We start from the raw sequence: 23,514 nt of genomic DNA on the forward strand, positions 1-23,514 counted from the left end.
CAACAGAGGATGAGATGGCTGGATGGCATCACTGACTTGATGGACGTGAGTCTGAGTGAACTCCGGGAGTTGGTGATGGACAGGGAGGCCTGGCATGCTGCGATTCATGGGGTCACAAGGAGTCAGACACGACTGGGCAACTGAACTGAACTGAACTTATTGAATTATAGTTGATTTACAATGTTGTATTAGTTTCTTCTATATAGCAAAGTGATTCTGTTATACACACTATATATCTTTTTTTCAGATTCTTTTCCCTTAAAGTTTATTGCAAATATTAGAAGACAAAAAAAAATTATTACAAAATACTCAAATAGCTCTCCATGTTACAAAGTAGGTCTTTGTTGGTTACCTATTTCATATATAATAGTGTGTATATATTAACCCCAAACTCTTAATTTCTCCTTCTCCACCTTTTTCCTCTTTGGTAACTGTAAATTTGTTTCCTATCTCTGTGGATCTATTCTGTCTCACATATAAGTTCATTTGTATCATTTTTTTTTCAGATTGCACATATAAGTGATATCGCATTCTTGCCTGGAAAACCCCATGGACAGAGGAACCTGGCCAGCTATAGTTCATGGGATCACAAAGAGTCAGACACACCAAGTGAGCATGAGCATAAGTGATATCACATGATATGCATCTTTGGTTTGTCAGTATGATAATCTGTAGGTCCACTCACATTGCTGCAAATGGCATTATTTCATTCTTTTTATGGCTGGGTAATAGTCCATTGTGTAAGTATACCACAGATTCATTTGTCCATTTAACTGTCAATGGACATCTGGGTTGCTTCCATGTTTTGGCTACTGTAAATAGTGCTGCTATGGACACTGAGGTGCATGTATCTTTTCTGGATATATGCCCAGGAGTGGGATTGCAGGATCATAAGGCAACTGTATTTTTAGTTTTTTAAAGAATTTCCATATTGTTCTCCATAGTGGCTATACCAATTTACATTCCCACCAAGAGTGTACACGAGGGTTCCTTTTTCTCTACACCCTCTCCAGCATTTATTACTTCTAGACTTTTCAATGATGGCAGTTCTGACCAGAGTGAGATCATACCTCATTTTAATGTTGATTTGTATTTCTATAATAATTCACAGATGTTGAACACTTTTTCATGTACCTTTTGTCATTTGTATGCTTTCTTTGGAGAAATGTCTATTTACATCTTCTGCCCTTTGTGTGTGTGTGTGTGTGTGTGTGTGTGTGTGTGTATTGCTTCTTGGATACTCAGCAGTATGAGCTGTTTGTATATTTTGGAGATTAATCCCTTGTCAGTCACATATTTTGCAAATATTTTCTCCCATTTCATAGGTTGTTTTTTCATTTTGTTTATGGTTTCCTTTACTATGCAAAACATTTTAAGTTTAAATAGGTCCCATTTATCTTTGCTTTTATTTCCATCACTCTAGGGAGACAGACTCAAAAATTTTATTTCCATCACTCTAGGAGACAGATCCAAAAAGATATTGCACAATTTATGTCAAAGATGTTCTGCCTATGTTTTCCTCCAAGAGTTTTATAGTATCTAGCCTTACATTTAGGTCTTTATTGAGTTTATTTTGAGTGTGGTGTTAGAGAATGTCCTAATTTAATTATTTTACATGTAGCTGTCCAGTTTTCCCAGCACCACTTATTGAAGAGGCTGTCATTTCCCCATTGTATATTCTTGTCTCTTTTGTCATAAATTAATTGACCATAGTGTGTGGGGTTATTTCTGGACTTTTAATACTGTTTCATTGATCTGTGTTTCTGTTTTGGTGCTGGTACCATACTGTTTTGATTACTTTAGCTTTGTAGTATAGTTTAATGACATGGAGTCTGATTCCTCTAGCCCTGTTTTTCTTTCTAAAGAATGAGTTGGCTATTTGTGTTTTAGTGTTTCCATACAATTTTTTTTTAATTTTTTTGTTTTAGTTCTGTGAAAAATGCCATTAGTAATTTGATAGGGATTGCATTGAAGCTGTAGACTGCCTTGGGTAGTATAGTCATTTTGATAAAAACTCTCCAGAAAGTGAGCATAGAGGGAACATACCTCAATATAATAAAGGCCATATACAACAAATTCACAGCTAACATCATACAATAAAAAGCTGAAAGCATTTCCTCTAAGATCAGGAACAAGACAAGGATGTCCATTCTCACCAATTTTATTCAACATATTTTTGGAAGTCCTAGCTACAGCAATCAGAGAAGAAAGAAATAAAAGGAACCAAACTAGAAAAGAAGAAAAGCTGTCACTGTTCTCATATGTATGATGCTATACACAGAAAATACTGAAGATGCTACCAGAAAACCACTAGAGCTCATTGATGAATTCATTAAAGTTGCAGGATATGAAATTAACATACAGAAACCTGTTACATGTCTATACAAGAACTATGAAAGATCAGAAAGAGAAATTAAGGAAACAATCACATTTACCATCATATCAAAAAGAATGAACTCCCTAGGAGTAAACCAACATGATTTTTTTAAGATAATAATATATCAATATATTTTTTAAATATAAAGATTACCTTAAAATTCATTTACTTTATCACATTTTTATAATTCAGTTATGGGAATACTCTTGATTTATTATTCCCACATCTTCTTCTTTTATTCCCAGGGATACAAGTAACATAATGCAATTTGTTCTGATGGCTAAAACTCTTAATGTTGCTTAACATTTTTTCCTGTAAAAGGGAATTAGATTATATAAATGTGACATATGTCAAAAGGCAATTTCAAACACTAAAACTATCATCTTAACTGGAGACCACCTACCTGATTTTAAAGAATAAAGTTTTTAATCATTTAATATTAAATGTAATATTTTTATTTCAATTTTGCTAAATTTTATGTCAAAATCCATCTTTGGGTGTTTGGATATCAAATATAAATGTATGAATGCTCTTTTTCAGCATGTTGCATGTGTGCTAAGTTGCTTCAGTGGTGTTTGACTCTTTGCAATGCTATGGACAGCACCTTGCCAGGCTCCTCTGTCCATGGGATTTCCCAGACAAGAATACTGAGTAGGTTGAAAAGCCCTTCTCCAGAGGATCTTCCCCACCCAGGGATGGGACCCATGTCTCACTATGCTTCCTGCATTGGCAGGTGAGTTCTTTACCACTAACTCCACCTGGGAAGGCCTGTTTCAGAATGTTACCAGACTCCAAATCACATTTTGTCCTTTTGGGGTTTGGACATAGCACATAATTTTTATCAGAATTAGAACTCCAAGTCTGTGTTCCACAGTGTACCAAATCTGGAGAACAAACCATTCCAACACATAAAGTGCACTGGTGACCTGTCTAACCCTGACAATGATGATTTTGACATAGCAGAAATGAAGACAGCTAGAGCTATATGCCCTTTAAAAGCAGTCAAAATAATTCAACATCAAGAGAAAAAGAAAAAAAACAAAATTGTCACGATGCAAATGTCTATTTCAACTTAAATATACTCTACTATAACCAAATACATTAAAAAGAGACTTTGTTTTGTGTATATAGAAAGCTGGTCAGTCTTTAGAAAAGACAAAGATTTAATAGTGATAATTTAGTGTAGAACATCAGAAACAATGAGACTAAAGGAAAATAGATAACGTTAAGCCAGTTTCCTTAGCAACTAACCTATTGACATTAAAAAGGAAGGATTTCTGTTTGGAGGAGAATATGTACTCAGTCTCTCAGTCATGTCAGACTCTTTGCAACCCCATGGACTGTAGCCCACCAGACTCTTCTGTCCATGGGATTCTCCAGGCCAGAATACTGAATTCCCTTCTCCAGGGGATCTTCCCAACCTAGGGATCAAACTCGGGTCTCCTGCATTGGCAGGCAGATTCTTGTACCACTAGTGCCAGGTAGAAAAACCCTCTCTGTAGAAAGTATGTCACAGAAAATAAAATGCAGTGATAAAATCAGATGCAGAGAATGTGGATACAGAATAATGTACAAGAGATGTACTAAAAGATTGGTGGGCTTTGATGCTAGATGAAACATGGAGTTCAGAGGAGCATCATTTGTACTTGGATTTGCTGTCAAACTTTCTTTGTTGTATAGCTTTCTTATTAGCATCCTCAACTTTAAGAAGGGCTTCCCTGATAGCTCAGTTGGTAAAGGATCTGCCTGCAATGCAGGAGACCCAGGTTCAATTCCTGGGTAGGGAAGAACTGCTGGAGAAGGGATAGGATACCCACTCCAGTATTCTTGGGCTTCCCTCATGGCTCAGCTGGTAAAGAATCCACTTGCAGTAGGGGAGACCTAGGTTTGATCCCTGGGTTGGGAAGATCCCCTGGAGAAAGGAAAGGCTATCCCCTCCAGTATTGTGACCTGGAGAATTCCATGGACTTCCTGGAGTCACAAAGAGTTGGACATGACTTTCACTTTCAACTTTAAGAATACAACTATCACACATCATCTTATTTTAAAAACCATATTGTGTTTAATATCAACAGTTTATATAAGAAAATTACTTTTTGTTCAACTACATGATTTGTAATTTAATTTTATTATATACATAATCTAACATACAATGAAGATTAAAAATGGTTCTCCAAACCACTTTTGACCAAAACCTACAACCACCTGGGGCTCTTGAGAAAAATAGAGGTTTCCAGGACCTTCTAAAGGCCTGATTAAGAGTGTTCCTTGGAAACCACTGACATCACCTATTTGTAAGCGCTCTAGCTTCCTGCTGAGTAGAATACACCACTGTACTTACTGTCAGGGGGCATACATGGTTTCAAGTTATATTTTTCATTTGTTACTTGGTGTAGGCCTTTGTGTATCTGTATATAGTGCTTGGGGCTTCCCAGGTGGCTCAGTGGTAAAGAATCTGCCTGCCAATGCAGGAGCCGCGGATTCAATCCCTGGGTTGGGAAGAGTCCCTGGAAAAGGAAATGGCTACCCACTCCAGTATTCTTGCCTGGAAAATCCCATGGACAGAGAAGCCTGCAAGGGGCCGGGTGGGGCGAGGGGCGGGGGCGGGGGGGAGCGTTACAGTCCATGGGGTTGCAAAAGAGTTGCACATGTCTTAGTGACTAAACAACAACAATATAGTGCTTGACTTTTGTTTTTTTTTTAATCTTGGGAGAAGGAAAAGAAATTGTAATGGTGGCTTTCTACGAAACAAAATCAACCACAAGTGGATGAAGCAGAGTGTTAAGGCAGGTGCAGCCTGCCAGGTGTAATCTTTGACTAAGGTAAAAAAAAAAAGTTCTGTTCTCAGGATATAAAAATAATAGGGATTGGTTTACATTGATTTTATTTTTTAATATAAATTTATTTATTTTAATTGGAGGCTAATTACTTTACAATATTGCATTGATTTTGCCATATATCGACATGAATCCATCACGGGTGTACTCGTGTTCCCCATCCAGAACCCCGCCCCCACTTCCCTCCCCATACTGTCCCTCTGGGTCATCCCAGTGCACCAGCCCCGAGCATCCTGTATCATGCATCAAACCTGGATAGTGATCCATTTCACATATGATAATATACGTTTCAATGCCATTCTTCCAAATCATCCCACCCTCGCCCTCTCCCACAGAGTCCAAAAGACTGTTCTATACATCTGTGTCTCTTTTGCTGTCTCACATACAGGGTTATCATTACCATCCTTCTAGATTCCATATATATGCATTAGTATACTGTATTGGTGTTTTACTTTCTGGCTTACTTCACTCTGTATAATAGGCTCCAGTTTCATCCACCTCATTAGAACTGATTCAAATGTATTCTTTTTAATGGCTGAGGAATACTCCATTGTGTGTATGTACCACAGCTTTCTTATCCATTCATCTGCTGATGGACATCTACGTTGCTTCCATGTCCTGGCTATTGTAAACAGTGCTGCAGTGAACATTGGGGTACACATGTCTCTTTCAATTCTGGTTTCCTCAGTGTGTATGCCCAGCAGTGGATTGCTGGGTCATATGGCAGTTCTATTTCCAATTATTTAAGGAATCTCCACACTGTTCTCCATAGTGGCTGTACTAGTTTGCATTCCCACCAACAGTGTAAGAGGGTTCCCTTTTCTCCACACCCTCTCCAACATTTATTGCTTGTAGACTTTTGGATCTCAGCCATTCTGACTGGCATGAAATGGTGCCTTATCGTGGTTTTGATTTTCATTTCTCTGATAATGAGTGATGTTGAGCATCTTTTCATGTGTTTGTTAGCCATCTGTATGTCTTCTTTGGAGAAATCTCTGTTTAGTTCTTTGGCTCATTTTTTGATTGGGTCGTTTATTTTTCTGGAATTGAGCTGCAGGGGTTGCTTGTATATTTTTGAGATTAATTCTTTGTCAGTTGCTTCATTGCTATTATTTTCTCCCATTCTAAAGGCTGTCTTTTCACCTTGCTTATAGTTTCCTTTGTTGTGCAAAAGCTTTTAAGTTTAATTAGGTCCCATTTGTTTATTTTTGCTTTTATTTCCAATATTCTAGGAGGTGGGTCATAAAGGATCCTGCTGTGATTTATGTTGGAGAGTGTTTTGCCTATGTTCTCCTCTAGGAGTTTTATAATTTCTGGTCTTATGTTCAGATCTTTAATCCATTTTGAGTTTATTTTGTGTATGGTGTTAGAAAGTGTTCTAGTTTCATTCTTTTACAAGTGGTTGACCACTTTTCCCAGCACCACTTGTTAGAGAGATTGTCTTTTCTCCATTGTATATTCTTGCCTCCTTTGTCAAAGATGAGATGTCTATAGGTGTGTGGATTTATCTCTGGCTTTCTATTTTGTTCCATTGATCTATATTTCTGTCTTTGTGCCAGTACCATACTGTCTTGATGACTGTGGCTTTGTAGTAGAGCCTGAAGTCAGGCAGGTTGATTCCTCCAGTTCCATTCTTCTTTCTCAAGATTGCTTTGGCTATTCGAGGTTTTTTGTATGTCCATACAAATCTTGAAATTATTTGTTCTAGCTCTGTGGATACTGCTGGTAGCTTGATAGGGACTGCATTGAATCTATAGATTGCTTTGGGTAGTATACTCATTTTCACTATATTGATTCTTCTGATGCATGAACATGGTATATTTCTCCTTCTATTAGTGTCCTCTTTGATTTCTTTCACCAGTGTTTTATAGTTTTCTATATATAGGTCTTTTCTTTCTTTAGGTAGATATAGTCCTAAGTATTTTATTCTTTTCATTGCAATGGTGAATCGAATTGTTTCCTTAATTTCTATTTCTGTTTTCTCATTATTAGTGTATAGGAATGCAAGGGATTTCTGTGTGTTGATTTTATATCCTGCAACTTTACTATATTCATTGATTAGCTCTAGTAATTTTCTGGTGGAGTCTTTAGGGTTTTCTATGTAGAGGATCATGTCATCTGCAAACAGTGAGAGTTTTACTTCTTTTCCAATTTGGATTCCTTTTATTTCTTTTTCTGCTCTGATTGCTGTGGCCAAAACTTCCAGAACTATATTGAATAGTAGTGGTGAGAGTGGGCACCCTTGTCTTGTTCCTGACTTTAGGGGAAATGCTTTCAATTTTCCACCATTGAGGATAATGTTTGCTATGTGTTTATCATATATAGCTTTTATTAAGTTGAGGTATGTTCCTTCCATCCCTGCCTTTCTGGGGGTTTCTATCATAAATGGATGTTGAATTTTGTCAAAGGGTTTCTCTGCATCTATTGAGATAATCATATAGCTTTTATTTTTCAATTTGTTAATATGGTGTATTACATTGATTGATTTGCAGATATTGAAGAATCCTTGCATCCCAGGGATAAAGCCCATTTGGTCATGATGTATGATCTATTTAATGTGTTGTTGGATTCTGATTGCTAGAATTTTGGTAAGGATTTTTGCATCTATGTTCATCAGTGATATTGGCCTGTAGTTTTCTCCTTTTTTTTTTTTTTTTTTTTTTTTGTGTTATTTTTTCTTTTTTTTTTTTTTTTTTTTTTTTGTGACATCTTTATCAGGTTTTGGTGATGGTGATGGTGGCCTCATAGAATGAGTTTAGAAGTTTACCTTCCTCTACAATTTTCTGGAAGAGTTTGAGTAGGGTATGTGCTCTTCTTTAAATTTTTGGTAGAATTCAGCTGTAAAGCTGTCTGGACCTGGGCTTTTGTTTGCTGGAACATTTCTGATTATAGTTTCAATTTCCGTGCTTGTGATGGATCTGTTAAGATTTTCTATTTCTTCCTGGTTCACTTTTGGAAAGTTGTACTTTTCTAAGAATTTGTCCATTTCTTCCACGTTGTCCATTTTATTGGCATATAATTGCTGATAGTAGTCTCTTATGATCCTTTGTATTTCTGTGTTGTTTGTTGTGATCTCTCCATTTTCATTTCTAATTTTATTGATTTGATTTTTCTCCCTTTGTTTCTTGATGAGGCTGGCTAATGGTTTGTCAATTTTATTTATCCTCTCAAAGAACCAGCTTTTAGCTTTGTTGATTTTTGCTATGGTCTCTTTTGTTTCTTTTGCATTTATTTCTGCCCTAATTTTTAAGATTTCTTTCCTTCTACTAACCCTGGGGTTCTTCATTTCTTCCTTTTCTAGTTGATTTAGGTGTAGAGTTAGGTTATTTATTTGACTTTTTTCTTGTTTCTTGAGGTATGCCTGTATTGCTATGAACCTTCCCCTTAGCACTGCTTTTACAGTATCCCACAGGTTTGGGGTTGTTGTGTTTTCATTTTCATTTATTTCTATGCATATTTTGATTTCTTTTTTTGATCTCTTCTGTGATTTGTTGGTTATTCAGAAGCGTGTTGTTCAGCCTCCATATGTTGGAATTTTTAATAGTTTTTTTTCCTGTAATTGAGATCTAATCTTACTGTATTGTGGTCAGAAAAGATGCTTGAAATGATTTCAATTTTTTGAATTTACCAAGGCTAGATTTATGGCCCAGGATGTGGTCTATCCAGGAGAAGGTTCTGTGTGTGCTTGAGAAAAAGGTGAAATTCATTGTATTGGGGTGAAATGTTCTTAGATATCAATTAGATCTAACTGTTCTATTGTATCATTTAAACTTTGTGTTTCCTTGTTAATTTTCTGTTTAGTTGATCTATCCATAGTTGTGAATGGGGTACTAAAGTCTCCCACTATTATTGTGTTATTGTTTATTTCCCCTTTTATACTTGTTAGCATTTGCCTTACATATTGCAGTGCTCCTATGCTGGGTGCATATATATTTATGATTGTTATATCTTCTTCTTGGATTGATCCTTTGATCATTATGTAGTGTCCTTCTTTGTCTCTTTTCACAGCCTTTGTTTTAAAGTCTACTTTATCTGATATGAGTATTGCTACTCCTGCTTTCTTTTGGTCTCTATTTCCGTGGAATATCTTTTTCCAGCCCTTCACTTTCAGTCTGTATGTATCCCTTGTTTTGAGGTGGATCTCTTGTAGACAAAATATATAGGGGTCTTGTTTTTGTATCCATTCAGCCAGTCTTTGTCTTTTGGTTGGGGCATTCAACCCATTTACATTTCAGGTAATTATTGATAAGTATGATCCCGTTGCCATTTACTTTATTGTTTTTGGTTCGAGTTTATATACCATTTCTGTGTTTCCTGTCTAAAGAAGATCCTGTAGCGTTTGTTGGAGGCTGGTTTGGTGGTGCTGAATTCTCTCAGCTTTCGCTTGTCTGTAGAGCTTTTGATTTCTCCTTCACATTTGAATGAGATCCTTGTTGGGTATAGTAATCTGGGCTGTAGATTATTTTCTTTCATCACTTTAAGTATGTTCTGCCATTCCCTCCTGGCCTGAAGAGTTTCTACTGAAAGATCAGCTGTTATCCTTATAGGAATCCCCTTGTGTGTTATTTGTTGTTTTTCCCTTGCTGCTTTTAATATTTGTTCTTTGTGTTTGATCTTTGTTAATTTGATTAATATGTGTCTTGGGGTGTTTTACCTTGGGCTTATCCTCTTTGGGACTCTCTGGATTTCATGGACTTGGGTGATTATTTCCTTCCCCATTTTAGGCAAGTTTTCAACTATTATCTCCTCAAGTATTTTCTCATGGTCTTTCTTTTTGTCTTCTTCTTCTGGGATTCCTATGATTGAATGTTGGGGCATTTGACATTGTCCCAGAGGTCTCTGAGATTGTCCTCATTTCTTTTAATCCATTTTTTTTTCCTCTCTGTTTCATTTATTTCTACAATTCTATCTTCTACTTCACTTATCCTGTCTTCTGCCTCCATTATTCTACTGTTGATTCCCTCCAGAGTGTTTTTGATCTCATTTATTGCATTATTCATTATATATTGACTTTTTTATTTCTTCTAGGTCGTTGTTAAACTTTCCTTGCATCTTCTCAATCCTTGTCTCCGGGCTATTTATCTGTAACTCCATTTTGTTTTCAAGATTTTTGATCATTTTCATTATCATTATTCAGAATTCTTTATCTGGCAGATTCCCTATCTCTTCCTCTTTTGTTTGGTTTGGTGGGCATTTATCCTGTTCCTTTACCTGCTGGGTATTCCTCGCCTCTTCATCTTGTTTATATTGCTGTGTTTGGGGTGGCCTTTCCATATTCTGGCAGTTTGTGGAGTTCTCTTTATTGTGGAGTTTCCTCGCTGTGGGTTGGGTTGGACGGGTGGTTTGTCAAGGTTTCCTGGTTAGGGAAGCTTGTGTCGGTGTTCTGGTGGGTGGAGCTGGATTTCTTCTCTCTGGAGTGTAACGAAGTGTCCAGTGATGAGTTATGAGATGTCAGTGGGTTTGGTGTGACTTTGGGCAGCTTGTATATTGAAGCTCAGGGCTATGTTCCTGTGTTGTTGGAGAATTTGCATGGTATGTCTTGCTCTGGAACTTGTTGGCCCTTGGGTGGTGCTTGGTTTCAGTGTAGGTATGGAGGCATTTGATGAGCTCCTATCAATTAATGTTCCCTGGAGTCAGGAGTTCTATGGTGTTCTCAGGATTTGGACTTAAGGCTCCTGCCTCTGGTTTTCAGTCTTATTTTTACAGTAGCCACAAGACTTCTCCATCTATACAGCACCATTGGTAGAACATCTAGGTTAAAGATGAAAACTTTCTCCACAGTGAGGGACACCCAGAGAGGTTCACGGAGTTACATGGAGAAGAGGGAGGAGGGAGATAGAGGTGACCAGGATGAGACAAGGGGGAAACAAAAGAGGAGAGAGCAAGCTAGCCAGTAATCATTTCCCTATGTGCTCTCCACAGTCTGGATCAGAGAAGAGAAGAGGGAGGAAGGAGACAGAGGTGACCAGGAGGAGAAGAAGGGGAATAAAAAGGGGAGAGAGCAAGCTAGCCAGTAATCACTTCCTTATGTGCTCCCCACAGTCTGGACCACTCAGAGATGTTCACAGAGTTACCCAGAGAAGAGAAGAGGGAGGAGGGAGATAGAGGTGACCAGGAGGATAAAAGGGGAAATCAAAAGGAGAGAGACAGATCCTGCCAGTAATCAGTTCCCTAAGTGTTCTCCACTGTCCAGAACACACAAAGAGATTCACAGAATTGGGTAGAGAAGAGAAAGGGGATGGAGGAGATAGAGGCAACCTGGAGGAGAAAAAGGAGAGTCCAAAGTGGGAGAGAGCAGTCAAGCCAGTAATCTCTCTCCCTAGTAAAAATGGGTACTGAAGATTGGTTTTCTTAAAGGTACAAAATTGATAACAAATACCCAAAAGCAAAGATTAAAAATCTAGAGTAGAGGTTGGATTTTCAAAAATATGATATTAAAGGAAAACAAAAAAGTAACAAAAATTATAAAATATATATATATGAAGTTTGCTTTAAAAATAGGGTCTTTTTTTTTTTTGCAAAGTAATAGTAGGTTATCAATGCATGATACTGGATGCTTGGGGCTGGTGCACTGGGATGACCCAGAGGGATGGTACGGGGAGGGAGGAGGGAGGGGGGTTCAGGATGGGGAACACGTGTATACCTGTGGTGGATACATGTTGATGTATGGCAAAACCAATACAATACTGTAAAGTAATTAACCTTCAATTAAAATAAATAAATTTATATTTTAAAAAAATGAAATTTAAAGGCATAATAGAGGTTTTAAAAATATAAATTTTTTTTAAAAAATTAAAGAATAATAATAGTAAAAATATATCTAAGACTTTGGTGTTGTTGTGGACAGTGTGGGGTCATTTCATTTTCAGATAGTTCCTTGATCTGGCTTATACTTCTCAAGATCTATAGGCCCCTTCCTATATAGTCGGTGCTAACTACAAGGTTTTAATCTATTGCACCTGTCACATCCAAGGTGGTTCCCTCTGTTTGTTTTAGCCTCTTCTGTTTGCTGGTCTCTTCGGTGTCTAATTTCCTCCCTGACACAAGGGGGCGGTGGTGGACACTTTTTTAGGCTCACTTGTTCAGTCATGCTGTGGGGAGGGAGGAACGCTGCAAACAAATATCACTGGTGTGTCCTCACAGTGTCTTGGGCACACTGGGTTTGCCCCCACTCATGGCATGTGTGTTTTCCCAGTCTACACTGCTTAGGCTGTAGGTTGCTCTGCCAGGAACTGTCTGAGGGCGGCCCTGGGTTGTATGCACTTCCCAGGTCTAGGCCACTCAGGTTCAGGTACTCCACAAAGGTGCAGACTTGGTTGGGCCTGCATTTTGTGCCCTTCCCTGGTGGCTCAGAGGTTAAAGCATCTGCCTGCAATGCAGGAGACCTAAGTTCATTCCCTGGGTCGGGAAGATCCCCTGGAGAAGGAAATGGCAACCCACTCCAGTATTCTTGCCTGGAGAGTCCCATGGATGGAGGAGCCTTGTGGGCTACAGTCCACGGAGTCTCAAAGAGTCGGACACGACTGAGCAACTTCACTTTCTTTCACTTTCAGGTCCGAGCAGCTCAGGTGACCAGGTGCTTGGCAAGCATGGTTGCTGCAAAACTTAGCGCCTCCCCTGTCCCTGCCGCTCTGTTTTCTGGGTGTACAATTGGTGAACCTTCTCAGGCGGATGTCGACAGTTCAGAATCCCAAGAAGTCTTGGTTAGTAATGAAGCCTGCTTGCAGTAAGGTAGATGATGCCTCTCTGGAGCCACGATTGCCCCCTTCCAGCTCTGGCTGCCCTCGCCTGCCTGTCTCCTGAAGGGATTGGGCCAGTCCGCAGCCAGCTAGCTCTGCTCAGTCCTTTGTTCTGTGAGCGAGCCTGGCAGTGTCTTAGGTTAGGGCTTTTCACGAGGTAGCTATCCCACAGTCTGCTTTGCTGTCTCAAGTTAGTTCCCTCAGATTGCCCTCGGGGCATTCAGGCCTGGTCGTTACTCTAAGCAATGCAGCTGGCGCCTCCCTGCCCAGCCCCCGCTTGCTAGTGGCGGATGCAGGCGTTTGCGCTGCTTCTCCGCTGGAAGTTACCATTGGGCATGTAATCTGTGGGTTTTAATCATTTATTTATTTTTCCTCCCAGTTATGTTGCCCTCTGTGGTTCCAAGGCTCACCACAGACTCGCCAGTGAGAGTGTTTCCTGGTATTTGAAAACCTCTCTTTTTTAAGACTCCCTTCCCGGGATGGATCTCTGTCCCTATCTCTTTTGTCTCTCTTTTTATCTTTTATATTTTTTCCTACCACCTTTCAAAGACAATTGGCTGCTTTTCTAGGAGGCTGATGTCCTCTGCCGGCATTCAAAAGTTGTTTTATGGAATTTACTCAGAGTTCAAATGTTCTTTTGATGAATTTGTGGGGGAGAAAGTGGTCTCTCCATCCTATTCCTCCGCCATCTTAGGAACGCCTCCTACATTGATTTTAAATGTTTAAAACTTTTGCCTTGATCTTAGAGGTATGAAAATGATTGTCATACCTATGCTTTATCTGTTTCAGGATTCCATCACTGTGGAATGTCATGTTGGCCTCCTTAACATTCATTTTGAAGATGAGAAACATTACAACTTTAACTGCTACATGTCTCTGACAATCAGAAAATTATCTCTGCCAATTTTTGAAAACACCTATTTCTACTACCATCCTCAAACACTAAGCTCTATAAATTTCTTCCACATATACAGAGTACTGCCATGCTCCAAGGGCTCCAGTATCATGACATCACCATATATGTGCATGCTTGCATGCTAAGTCCCTTCAGTCGTGTCTGACTCTTTGCAACCCTATGGGCTGTAGCTCACGAGGCTCCTCTGTCCATGAGATTCTCCAGCCAAGAATACTGGAGTGCGTTGCCATGCCCTCCTCCAGGGGATCTTCCCAAACCAGGGATCAAACCTGAGTCTCTTATGTCTCCTGCATTGGCAGGCGGGTTCTTTACCACTAGCACCACCTGGGAAGCACCACCATATATTGGGGATTATTAAAACAGTCTTTGAAACACTATAAGATTATTATCCTAAAGGTTTTGGGAAACACTTACACATAATTATATCTTTAGGTTGAATGGCAAGAGAAATTCCTGTAGAATCATACTTCATCCTGTGAAACTGCTTGCAATTATTTTCTTATATTATGGTTTAGTTATTAGCCAGAATTACTTAGACTCATCATTGCTAATCACTTTAGAGCCAAGTTTTTACCCCTCTCATAAAAAGCATGGAGACAACAATAGTAAAGTGTGCCTTATTTTGAAATCATCTGTTGTACTCACTGTCTCCTTTTGTCTCATCTCAAACAATGAATCCAGGCATTGATTGGTAACACCAGTTATAGTAACACAGAATGATAAACCTGCTGCAAAATTTCACCAGTGCCCAAAAGCCTACTTCACAGTCTAGGAAAGAAAGGTGTTTCTGGTAGTCAAAGTTTACCTGCTTGTGGTCATTCCATAACCTGGCTGACAGAGACTTTATCATCTTCAGCATGTGGCTTCCAATGTAACAGAGGTCATCTTTACCCCACTAAATATGAAGGGACAAAGAATATGCAAGAACATACATAGAAGTTTCTTATGGTCCAGCCCTGGAAGGGATACTAATCACTTCTGTTCTCATTTCCTGACTGGAACTCAGTAGCATAGCCTTGCTGAACTGCATGGAAGAGTAGGATGTATGATCTAATTATGAGCCCCAAGAAAAATTCAATGTCAATTTTCTTAATAGCTAGCAAGGGGTATCCGCTATAGACATACATTGTCCAGTCTCAAACCCTTACAAGACAGGCAGAGAAGATTAAATAGTAGTACCCATATGGAAGAATGGTTTTAAAACATTTATGATATAAGTATAATGTTAGGTAAAAACTCAAATTAAATAATGTAGGATGTAGAAGTAGTTAAAATCACAACATTCCTAAATTTCAAGTTCTTGTTATATTGGCAGAAAATTAAGAAAATGAAAATCACATATTATTTATTTATATTAACTAAGTGGAAACTTTGTTTTTTATTTAGATTAAGTAAACTTGGGAAGAGAAAACATAACTGAAACTAAACTGAAGTTCCTGCATAGTGATTACATTTCTAGAATATATTTTTTCAGATTTAATATTGACTTTGTTGGGATTTCCTTGGTGATCCAGTGGCTAGGACTCTGAGCTCCCAAATGCAGGGGGCACAGGATCTGTTTCAGGGAAATAGATCCCATATGCTACAACTGAAGACCCAACATACTGCAACCAACATGTCGCACAGCCAAATAAATAAAATAAATAATATTTAATAATGACTTTGTTGATTCTTATATACAGGAAATTTTAAGAGGAGGGGAATAATATTCTACTAGAAATAGTATCTTGCTACACTGAATTATATAACATCATAAAGAATGAGCCAAGTGAAAAACAAAATCTTTTTTACATACTGTCAACAAAAGGAGATAAATATATTTTATATACCTATATTATATGAGTTACTTAGAATAGTCAAAATCATAAAGACAGAATGTATCATGTAATCGTCAGGACTAAGGGTAGGTAGGGAAGAATGAGGAGTTATTCTTTAGGAGGTTTATTTTCACCTTTATTTCAAATTTACACAATGAAAAGAGTTATGGAGATGTCTTCATAACAATATAAATAGATTTAATACCACTGAACTATATGCATAAAAATGTTTAAGATGGTATGTTTTTATGTTATGTGTATTTTAACACAATTTCAAAAATTAGGGAAAGGAAAAATCCCAAAGGATAAGCACACAAAGAAGAAAGAAATGATTCATTTGGATATTAAAACAAGGGCAAAACTCCTAGATAACATTAGCAAAGTGAGCCACTCAGTTACTATATTGAAAGCCCAGTGTGTTATGACCAAGAAAGAGTTTGTCCTTGAAACACAAGATGAATGCAGTTTATTAAGACAACTATTGACGAATGAATGTCAAGATTTTAAAGGAGAGAAATCTCTGATCATCTCAGAGTGTATTGAATTAGCAGCTGACAGAACTCAGCATATGTTCCTTTAACAAAACCATTAGACAGAGATAGAAGGAAGCTTCTCTAAGTTGCTGAAAGCATAAATGACATGAGCTGCCAGCGTGCAGCCATGTTACTCCCTGGCATTATCACTGTCAAAGGTGCCACCTTGACACCTACAGACCTGTCTGGTATTTGGGGCTCAATTCCTGTGTTCAGTTCAGTTCAGTTCAGTCTCCCAGTTCTGTCCGACTCTTTCTGATTCCATGGACTGCAGGAATGCCAGGCTTCCCTGTCCATCACCAATTCCCAGAGCTTGCTCAAACTCATGTCCATCGAGTCGGTGATACCATCCAACCATCTCATCCTCTGTCCGCCCCTTCTCTTCCTGTCTTCAGTCTTTCCCAACATCAGGGTCTTTTCCAAGGATTCATTTCTTCACATTAGGTGCCCAAAGTATTGGAGCTTGAGCTTCAGCATCAGTCCTTCCAATAAATATTCAGGACTGATTTCCTTTAGGATGGACTGGTTGGATCTCCTTGCAGTCCAAGAAACTCTCAAGGGTCTTCTCCAACACCACAGTTCAAAAGCATCAATTCTTCAGTGCTCAGCTTTCTTTATGGTTCAAGTCTCACATCCACACGTGACTACTGGAAAAACCATAGCTTTGGCCAGACAGACCATGGTCAGCAAAGTAATGTCTCTGCTTTTAAATATGCTATCTAGGTTTGTCATAACTTTTCTTCCAAGGAGCAAGCAGCTTTTAATTTCATGACTGCAGTCACCATCTGCAGTGATTTTGGAGCCCAAGGAAATAAAGCCTCTCACTGTTTCCAATGTTTCCCCATCTATTTGCCACGATGTGATGGGACCAGAAGCAATGATCTTAGTTTTTTGAATGCTGAGTTTTAAGCCAGATTTTTCACTCTCCTCTTTCACTTTCATCAAGAGGCTCTTTGTTCCTCTTCACTTTCTGCCATTAGGGTGGTCTCATCAGTATATCTGAGGTTACTGATATTTCTCCCTACAATCCTGATTCCGGCTTGTGTTTCATCCAGCCCAGCATTTCACATGGTGTACTCTGCACATAAGTTAAATAAGCAGGGTGATGATATACAGCCTTGACATACTCCTTTCCCTATCTGGAACCATTCTGTTACGCCAGGTCTGGTTCTAAATGTTGCTTCTTGACCTGCATACAGATTTCTCAGGAGGCAGGTCAGGTGGTCTGGTATTCCCATCTCTTTAAGAATTTTCCACAGTTTGTTGTGATCCACACAGTCAAAGCTTTGGTGTAGTCAATAAAGCAGAAATAGATGATTTTCTGAAACTCTCTTGTTTTCTTGATGATCCAGCAGATGTAGGTAATTTGATCTCTGGTTCCTCTGCCTTTTCTAAAACCACCTTGAACATCTGGAAGTTCTCAGTTCATGTACTGTTGAAGCCTAGCCTGGAGAATTTTAAGCATTACTTTACTGGCATGTGAGTTGAGTGCAATTGTGCACTAGTTTGAGCATTCTTTGACATTGCCTTTCTTTGGTTTGGAATGAAAACTGACCTTTTCAAGTTCTGTGGCCACTGCTGAGTTTTCCAAATTTGCTGGCATATTGAGTGCATCACTTTAACAGCATCATCTTTTAGGATTTAGCTCACAATTTCTGTGAGCTAGCCTTAATCCTCTCTGTTGGTTTAGCTTAGCAATTGGGACTGATTTCTTAAAAAAGAGAAAACATTGGCTGTGGTTTATGCTTCAGTTATGTAGTCCCTAGAATGAAACACAGAGCCATTTTAAATCTCTGATGGGAATCATATCATATCAAGGTCACTGTTCTGTCTGCTTGAGACATTCCTTGGGCATTTATTGCAAATAATTTTGAACTGTCTAATTGGGAAAACTACAAACCTTAGTTTTACCTTTTCCTTCTTCTAAAAACTCTTTATCTGCCAATTCTTTTGTTTAGAAGAGTACATGCATCTTTTTCTCTTTAGTGTCTGCTTTTACCTGCACACACATATGAAAATGCAAAAACCATAGATGCGGGTGTGCTCAGAAAATAGACCATAGTTTGTGGGCAGGCAGAAATCATAAACATGAGCTATACCACCACCTTCTGCAAAACCCAAGAGAGATTTCCAGCAGCCAGCCTGATAAGCTATAAGAGAAGCCCCTCTGTAAGAACCAGAGAAGACATAAAAATTTGAGCATTCTACCAAAAGAGAAAGCAAGAAGGTAGAAAAACTTTGCCAATACAAAGACCAAGAGAAAAAACCTAAGTTAATAACAACACAGACAGAACACTCAATCTGAAGGTAACCAGCAAAGATCCAAGGAGGTGTTTGCTGCTTCACACATGTAGGAAGGAAGGAGGGAAAGAAGCAGAAAAGCGTCTGAAAGGGGCAGTAAAGAGACACCATCCCTTCTGGCTGCTTCAGGACTTGAGCAGGATATCTGCAGCACACAAGCCTCTGGGAGTTCCCCACCTACGGCTCTTTCCCACCAGGATCATGGGCGTCCCAAACCCTGAGTGATAAACCTACACATCTCCCACCACACTGCAACCAGACCCATGAGCTTGCTCCCATGTTTTCAGTGGCAAGAGGAGGTCCAGTGATTACAGTGGTCACAGAAATGCAGACCAGCACAAACTGGAACTTTAGCACCACCTTTTGGAAAGCAAAAACAGGTCTCCAGCAGCCAACCTGGTGAGTAGTTTAAAAAAAAGAGAGAAAATATAAAGGTTTTACTATTCTGCCACAAAAGGGAGCAGGAAGCGTGGACATGTTTGCCCATAAAAATTTAGACAACCCCAGACACAGCTGCACCAATGAACAGTTCCCATCTCAAGACAACTGGTATATTTCTAAAATAATCAAGGAAATATGTCATCACCAAAAAGAAAATGATAGTTCAACAACCAAGCTCACATCCATGGAATATTATGGTCTGTGTGTGTGTGTGTGTGTGTGTGTGTGTGTGTGTGTGTGTGTGTTATCGCTCAGTCATGTCCAACCCTATGAACTGTAGCCCATGAGGCTCCTCTGTCCATGGAATTCTCCAGGCAAGAATACTGGAGTGGGTTGCCATTCCCTTCTCCAGGGTATCTTCCTGACCCAGGGGTCAAACCCAGGTCTCCTGCATTTCAGGTAGATTCTTTACTGTCTGAGTGATTCAGATGATAAAAAATTCAAAACAGCTGTTTTGAGAACAGGCATCCCCATGTTCATATTGTAACCAAGCAGTGCTCTATGGGGTCTTCCCCAGACAGACTCTACTGTGTTCTCTACCTGTCTCGTTCATAGACTTTAGTCTCCCAGGCCTCCCCTTTGTGACAAAAGGTTGGCTCAAGAGTTAATGGTTAGGAGAATGTGAACATGTCGGAACAAAAAACTGCAATTTGGCCAAGAAAACTAGTAACAATTTAAACACTAGATCAGCCACACAGCAATCACAGAATCCTTAGTTCCACCCTGAAGGACACAGATATCTGTGTGTATCTGACACACATTCCTGAGTTGTCTTGCAGATACTAAAACCTCCACCAGATGAACGTGACCTGGACTTAACAACTTAGATATGATGAATATAGTATATTGTATGAGAAATTAGATTATAAAAGGCTATGTGTTTCATTTTGGGTTTAATCTCTCATTCTTTCTGAGATCACCTGCTGTTAGGCTGCTGCTGCTGCTGCTAAGTCTCTTCAGTCGTGTCCGACTCTGTGCGACCCCATAGACAGCAGCCCACCAGGCTCCCCCATCCCTGGGATTCTCCAGGCAAGAACACTGGAGTGGGTTGCCATTTCCTTCTCCAATGCATGAAAGTGAAAAGTGAAAGTGAAGTTGCTCAGTCGTGTCCGACTCTTCGCGACCCCATGGACTGCAGCCCACCAGGCTCCCCCGTCCATGGGATTTTCCAGGCAAGAGTACTGGAGTGGGGTGCCATTGCCTTCTCCGGCTGTTAGGCTAGACAGCTGCAAAGCCATAAGAAGTTCTATGGCGAGGCTCATGTGGCAAGGGACTGAGGTGTGCCAACAACCATGTGAATAAGTTTAGAAAGAGACTGTCCCCACCTTCAAAGGAACATGCAAGCCCAGTGACAGTCTTTTCTGCAACCTCAGGAGAAACTCTGAGCCAAAGGCACCCAGCTAAGCCACACCCAGATTCCTGACCCACAGAAATGGTGAGGCAGCAAACATTTGTTGGTTTAAGCCACTACATCTTGGGATATTTGTCATGTAGTGACATACAACTGATATGTTCCCTTGTGATCTATCTATGTTGTGACCACTCTATTTAATAAAAGGTGTTGAGTAGCTATCTAGCTTATTCTATCATCTGAATTCCTCTCACAAAACAGAAATCATCTAGTCCTTGAAGATTGTGTATAAAGTCTAGCGTCCTTTGAATATGAAAGGACAGAACCTCAACTACTTGCAGTTTTATTTTATTGGCCGACATTCAGTTCAGTTCAGTTCATTTCAGTTGCTCAGTCATGTCCAACTCTTTGCGATCCCATGAATCGCAGCACGCCAGGCCTCCCTGTCCATCACCAACTCCCAGAGTTCACTCAGACTCACGTCCATCGAGTCTGTGATGCCATCCAGCCATCTCATCCTCTGTCGTCCCCTTCTCCTCCTGCCCCCAATCCCTCCCAGCATCAGAGTCTTTTCCAAAGAGTCAACTCTTCGCATGAGGTGGCCAAAGTACTAGAGTTTCAGCTTTAGCATCACTCCTTCCAAAGAAATCCCAGGGCTGATCTCCTTCAGAATGGACTGGTTGGATCTCCTTGCAGTCCACAGGACTCTCAAGAGTCTTCTCCAACACCACAGTTCAAAAGCATCGATTCTTCGGCGCTCAGCCTTCTTCACAGTCCAACTCTCACATCCATACATGACCACAGGAAAAACCATAGCCTTGACTAGACGGACCTTAGTCGGCAAAGTAATGTCTCTGCTTTTGAATATACTATCTAGGTTGGTCATAACTTTTCTTCCAAGGAGTAAGCATCTTTTAATTTCATGGCTGCACTCAGCATCTGCAGTGATTTTGGAGCCCAAAAAAATAAAGTCTGACACTGTTTCCACTGTTTCCCCACCTATTTCCCATGAAGTGACGGGACCAGATGCCATGATCGTCGTTTTCTGCATGTTGAGCTTTAGGCCAACTTTTTCACTCTCCTCTTTTACTTTCTTCAAGAGGCTGTTTAGTTCCTCTTCACTTTCTGCCATAAGGGTGGTGTCATCTGCTACTGACATATAATTCCCTACAAGTGTCCATTTCATTCAGATATTTGGTATAGGGAGTTCATTGTATTCTATAATAATATTTAAACTCTTCTCTACCTGTTATTTTAACTGACTGCTGCTGCTGCTGACTGACTAGAACTAACCAGAATAGTAATAAATGGTCTTTTAGGTGGTAGAATAATGCAATATGTTTATTATCATCTTAATAATTTTATGAGTTTTCCAATTTTAAAATAAAAATGTAATATTTAGGAATCAGAATAAAAACTATAAACACATATAGTATATAGGTATCTATGTACATATTTATATGTATATGTATTATATATATATATATTTGATTTTATACAGAGGAAAATTTGTTAGTGATTTACCAAAAGTATATTCAGTACAAAGAGATGTCAGAAATCTTCAGGGTAAGAAGTAAATGAAAAGAACTGGAAATAGAGAACATATTAATATTTTCCTGAGACAAAAGGGGAAAAGTTAGAGTTTCACATAAAAAGTAAACTAAAGAAAGGAAGGTTACTGTTATCTGTTGCTTTTAAAGTCCAGGAACTTGCTTTAAATAATAAGCTTTCAATACTACTGAGTACAGAAAAGGAAGGTAAACAACGAACTCTTGATTATAAAGTATCTGAGTATCTACTGTCCTTCTGGAGAGCTAAATTCAATAATAAAACTCAATAATTCCTAAGTCTAATTTATTATCTCATGGTAAATTAACTCCTTTCTCCTGCTGTGACAATCTGTATTTTGATAGCTTGATAGCTGATTTTCTTCTCTGTGTTCTTCTAAGGAAAGGCCTTTGTCAAAGTGCTTTCTCTTTCTGTGCCAAGGCCCTTAGCAATCTGGTGATAAGCCTCCTTTCAACACTGACTGGTGCCCACCAATCCACCCCCAGAATGTAATGAAGTATCTTCTGACCTTCCTTTTGATGATGTCCCTGACTACCAACCCATGGATCACTCAATGTTCTTGGGCTTCCTGGGCAGCCTTCCAAGCCCATCCCCTGGCTCCAAATCTTTTTGGACGAGAAACAAATTTTATAGAAAATGACAAAATATCATTGAAGATTCAGCCCTTAGTTTTCCATTAGGGAACTCAATGATTTGTGTTCATACATGTGATTCCTTTGCAATGTAAACTATACTTTCAAAGCCTTTCATGATTGGAGGGGCTAAAGATTCCCAGCCAGTCAGATTAAATAAATGGAATAGTCATCAGTAACCAGCATACTCCCCTGACCTGAACAATGCCTCCATGAGTTTTTAGGGTGCTGATAGGGGCTTGTCCCCGGCTGCCACTGTCACAGCAACTTCAGAGAAGAAAAAATTCTGAGCCCAGGCTTAGGAAAAGCCATCCCCAGAGCTTTTGGCCCCCTCATTGGTCCTCCTAGGCTAAGGCCTGTGAAACTGGCCTCTTCCAGGACCTCAATCCCTATCTCTCCACCAATCCTCCATCCCTAATTTAGTTCCTGATGTCATTTTTCAAGGCCTCCATAGCCATGGAGGGCCTGCTTAAATAGTGTGACTACATACTTCATTAGGAGTGGAAGGGGTATCCAGAGGAAGCCATGGAAGAAAGCAGCTTCCTTCTGGACACTGACAACTGGAAAGAAGTTACTCAGTGTAGAGTAAGAGCATCTAAGAAATTCAGTTCAGCTCAGTTCAGTTCAGTCGCTCAGTCGTGTCCGACTCTTTGCGACCCCATGAATCGCAGCACGCCAGGCCTCCCTGTCCATCACCAACTCCTGGAGTTCACTCAAACTCATGTCCATCGAGTCAGTGATGCCATCCCGCCATCTCATCCTCTGTTGTCCCCTTCTCCTCCTGCCCCCAGTCCCTCCCAGCATCAGAGTCTTTTCCAGTGAGTCAACTCTTCGCATGAGGTGGCCAAAGTACTAGAGTTTCAGCTTTAGCATCATTCCCTCCAAAGAAATCCCAGGGCTGATCTTCAGAATGGACTGGTTGGATCTCGTTGCAGTCCAAGGGACTCTCAAGAGTCTTCTCCAACACCACAGTTCAAAAGCATCAATTCTTCAGCGCTCGG

General features: G+C 39.6%; 1 protein-coding gene and 1 non-coding gene across 2 annotated transcripts in view; both read left to right on the forward strand.

The window, feature by feature from the left end:
• The window catches only part of LOC120865102 (disintegrin and metalloproteinase domain-containing protein 20-like), a 137,947-nt gene that overhangs the window by 113,509 nt on the left and 924 nt on the right, over nt 1-23,514 (forward strand). The window lies entirely within an intron of this gene.
• TRNAC-GCA lies at nt 4,093-4,164 on the forward strand. Its single transcript has one exon. It is a non-coding gene; the product is annotated as a tRNA-Cys (tRNA).

This window comes from Oryx dammah, unplaced genomic scaffold, assembly GCF_014754425.2.
Source record: "Oryx dammah isolate SB20612 unplaced genomic scaffold, SCBI_Odam_1.1 HiC_scaffold_1, whole genome shotgun sequence".
Taxonomy (NCBI): Eukaryota; Metazoa; Chordata; class Mammalia; order Artiodactyla; family Bovidae; genus Oryx; species Oryx dammah.